The sequence below is a fragment of the Stegastes partitus genome, unplaced genomic scaffold (genome assembly GCF_000690725.1).
Source record: "Stegastes partitus isolate 25-593 unplaced genomic scaffold, Stegastes_partitus-1.0.2 Scaffold408, whole genome shotgun sequence".
NCBI classification, from domain to species: Eukaryota; Metazoa; Chordata; class Actinopteri; family Pomacentridae; genus Stegastes; species Stegastes partitus.
This window is the reverse complement of record NW_007578139.1, coordinates 403,280-407,995: the sequence shown is the minus strand read 5'-3', so window position 1 is coordinate 407,995 and position 4,716 is coordinate 403,280.

The window sequence follows — 4,716 nt, the reverse complement described above, 5'->3', positions numbered from 1 at the left end:
AAAGCCTGATGGAGACAATTCAATTGCAACTCATTTACGATGCATGCAAAACAATGAGCAAAGAGGATAAAATGTGTATAAGAACACTTCTCTGTGGGCTCAACGCTATGAGTGACCCGTGTCACATTTCCAGTCATTTAATCTATTATAAAAAAAAAACACCAGAACAATGAAAGCAGTATATCTGACCTCGTCATCCGCCTGCTTCCTCGTACTTCATAGTTAGTTTCACCTTGTTGCATGATGTCTGCAAAAGACACAACAAACAGGTTCCCTGATCAGTGTTTAAATGGGACCCCTAATGTTTGTGATTACCGACAACAGTTCCACACAGGTGGTCATACCTATGATGACACGACGGATGCCCGGCAGTGTTTGATTTGTATAACCAGTTCAGACTGGATGTCTGGTTGCACAGTGGGAAGGAAGGAAGCAATGGCACCCTTTTGTCGCTAAATCAAAGGCCCCCACAGAGGGGAAAATGGCATGCTGGGACCAAAACAGATGGCGATGGATCTTTAAATGACCCTTTTTCACACACCAGCGTGTGTTAGACACACGCTCACTTAAAGGTGGCCTTGTACGTCAGGAGTGTGTGTGTGTTTTCTGCGGTGTGTGATTTCTGTGATGCTATCAATTCTGGAGCTAATGGACCAATTTTCGAGGTGTTGAGCTCTACACACATGCCCTCAGACAGTGAAGAAATGCCTTTTGTATGTGTGGATGTTTGTTGGTGTGAGTGTGCATGTTTTAATGTGTACAACACCATCAATTTTCAAACCAATGGGCCAATTCTTCCTCGCGAAAGCAGTCGAGGAGCAGTTTGTTGATTGTAAAATCAATGTAAGGGCTCTCCTGGCTAGTCATTCAGCGTGATGGTTCCCAAATTGAGGATTCCTTAAAGACAGCCACGTCCCTCCCAGCAAAACGGTTTGATTTTGCTGTTATATATTTATTCAATCGCACCTTCATACCGATGGTAATTTCCCAGAGGTGATTAATCAAGAGGTGGAAATTTAACTTTTTTGCGGTCTGTACTTTAACTGCATGTGACCACTTTGGAAAACAAGCTGGTATGTTCAAACATGCTTTCTAAAAACGGCGCGGAGCTCGATGAGGAGTTATGCATTTCTAAGATAAGTGTCAAATTCCAGTGCTGGCTGCCTTTCTGTTATTCGCTATAGGTCTTGGGTTGGGATTCGTTTTTGTGGTTCACAGGTTGTGTTTTGAAAACAGAATGCTATGTTTAGTCCTTTAACAACTTTGTTGGCTTTACATTAAAGGCAGAGTGAGCCATTCCTTAGAAAGTTTGGTGATATCGTAACTCAACAGCCAAACAAACTCCCCCCTACCACCCTCCCTTCAGCGCTCCGTCAGAAGCCTCGCCCTCCAAATTAATGAACGTGTGTTGCCATGACAACGACTCTAAGAAACTTGGCGAGCCGACCAAGAGAGAAACGTTCCAGCTCTATATGGTGTGGAGGAGGATTTCTGCTTTCTTGTATCTGGAGCAAAACAAACATTATGATATGAAGCTTCCCCAAATGAACAACAGGCAGAGAGGTTTTGGAGGCCACCTCTCCGAAATCCAGGATGGAACTCTTGGTCTGTGTCCATGAGCGAAGAAGCAGAGCCTGGTGGTGCTGAAACTGGCTTCTCACTCAACGTTTTCCCTCAGAAACAGTGGAGAGAGGAGAGGTTTGCTGCTGTCTCTCACACCAGGTATTACAAAAAATACGGGGGAGCTGTGTTTTAAAAATCCTTTAAAGATGTTTGGGGTTTTATGGGTCCGTCCTGTGCACATAGTTTGCACCAGTGCATGAGTACAGACATGCCCCGTTGATGGTCAGAGTCAATGTACACAGTATTTTCTCACACTAAACAGACCTTGAGGAGATATTCACTGACTTAGACATGAAGTGCATTGGATTAGAACGGCTTACCTTTAAATTCTAAGCTGCATCAAAGAACTAACATCGGTGTGTTTCACTTTCATTGTTACTCAGGTCAAAACAGCATGAAGAGGAAACAGACTAGATCAACAGGTTCGTCATCAGCCTTCATTAAGAGTTGATTATAGCGTCTCACGGACGCACTCAGACAGTCGTCGACGCCACGAACACGTGGTTGCTGTTATTGTTCTATGTTTCTATGCATGAGCAGTAGTCGTATGCACACTGCTGCTCGGCATGTGTCGCCCCACGGTCGCCACCCAGGCACAAATATTCCACTGCACGCGCTCACAAACAGTGTACCACTAGCCTATAGTTATTGTTATTAGGCCAGTGTTGAACTTGCCACGAGAATGTAAAGGATGCTCGCGTCCTCGTGACATAAGCTTTGCCATCTTCCTAAGTTTTCAGCTCTGCACAGGCCCCTCTACAGACCTATCCAGCTGCTCTACAAGGGAAGTGATGCACATGTTTGACAGCAGTGTTGCATAGAATACATAGATGCTGCACATGTATGACATGGCATCCTCAAACATCTACGTGTCCACGGTGTCACAGCTATAATCAAGGCTTTATACTACTTTTTGGTCCACTTGGCGGACTCTGTTCCATAGACGCACAGCAGATCAGGGTTGCCCTTCTACCATTGTCACATCCGTGGAGGCATCCCCGTGAACTCTTGTAAACTTAAGCAGACGACAAACATTCATCACTTGGACCTTAGCGGACCCTCACATGGAAAGCCTGATATGAGAAAATGGGGGCTGGGGAAACAATCTTTCAAAGCCTAATCAGTAGTAAATAGCTCTTTTGATGGGAGCTAAACATCGTCAAGAAGCAGCAGAACAACTCTTCAATCCCTGAGGAATCTTTCAAAAGAAGCTCATGCACCACTATCACTTGTGTTTATTTTAAACTCAAAGCTCTACCTTTCCGACTGCTCAAATTAAAGTTTTGAGCTGAGAAAGCGGTAGTTAGTGGTTAGCGCTGTCCTCTCACAGCGAGAAGGTTCTGGGGTTAAACCTGCTGGTTTGGCTGGAGTCTTTCTGTGTGGAGTTTTGCATGTTCTTCCTGTGCCTGCGTGGGTTTTCTTTGGCTGCTCCGGCTTCCTTCCGCAGGTGGCAGGTTAATTGGTGATGTTAAACTAGCCAAACGGCAGAGTGCGAGCGTACATGTCTGTTTGTGTTACCCCTGCGATGAACTGTCAGCGGCGGCTGGGATGGACTCCAGCCCCCCTGCGTCCTACACCAGCACAGTTTACAAAACTCTCAGTCGTGTCCCGCTATCCCAAGGAATCATTTCAATTCTCGCTTGGTTGAAGATGCAGTAAAAGTCAGCACAGTGCTCATTCAAGCTGCACTGGATTGTGTTTAAACATGATCCCACACCCGCAGACGGCACACTTTTTGTTTAGATTGCATCCCAGCTGCATGATGTTTTCTGGCTTTAGTATCTGTGTCACGGCCGAGCAATAAATGTGAACTTCTCCCGAAATAAGCGAGTAAAAAGAGAAATCGCTGTGGGGTGACCTTATCGGTGATAGAACTCACCACATTCCGAGTCTCAGATGGGAGCAGATACTCAGACATTCACAGAAATTTCCTTCCTGCTCCTCCCTGGCCTCGAGCCCACTGGATTTGAGCCGAAACCAGCAGGAGAAGACAGGAAACTGACAGGATTACTGCGACTGGGTCTTGCTGGGAGCTGTGCAGACATACAGATGCATGTACAAATAGGGGTGTGCCCAGCGGTTGAACTGCAGGGGACTGTGACTTCTTCTTTTTCAATTTGACGGAGGAACAGGGGAGGGAGATGAAGGTGAAGACATGCACCGTGGGACTAGATATTCTCCGCTGGAAATGTGGAAATCGGGCTCTTCCTAACGGGTCTGAGAAGGTCATGTACAAGGAAAACGACCTTGTATCAACGTCGGGTTATTGCAGGTTCATTGCAAACATTTGTATTCCTGCAGACGGTCATTACTGTCAGTCTGAATGCATCATTTCCTGCCTTTTCTGTGTTAAACTTGGCAAAGTCTGGTTATTAGAAGTTCGAAGTTAATAAAAGACAATTGAATCTGCCCTTCAGACAAACACATACCTGCGCTTAATGCCTACAGGTCCATTAAAAAGGCTGGGAACATTTTAAAGTCTGCCAGAGTGACCCAGGAGTGAACCTGAGCACAAGATAGTTTGAGGTGAAGTTTGAGGTGTTCCTCATTATAATGCCACTTTGATGTTCTTCTTGCTCTTGGTAGCGGCTGGATAAAATCTTGAGCACTATGGATGGTACGGTGCATTCTGTCCTTGCTTAGGCTGCGGATACGCCCTATTCTGTGAGGCGTGGCCTTTTCAAGGTGATTATTTTCAATACAGAAAGCCCTATTTGACTTACAGTTACTGTTTTGCAGTTCTGTTTAACTATGCAGTTGAGGTGTTGCATATCTAGAAATGCCCTAATTTGGGTGAACCGAAATCTAAACAGTGGATAAAGCCAGCGTCAAAGTTTTTGTTGTTTTGTTGCCATTTCAGAATCAAAGAAGGGAAGGGATTTGGAATATATCTGTTTTTTCTTAAAATCACTTTATAAATCTGAAAAAAGCAAAGAAATCAAATGTTTTTATAAATAAAATGAGACTGCTGAGCGAATGCAGCCTGAAAACAAGACTGTAAGCACTATTAAGAGTTGAAAGTGACCAACAGGCCTAGTCCATGGCTATTTTTTTTTTCTCCTTGTCTCAACAACAACAACAACAACAACAACA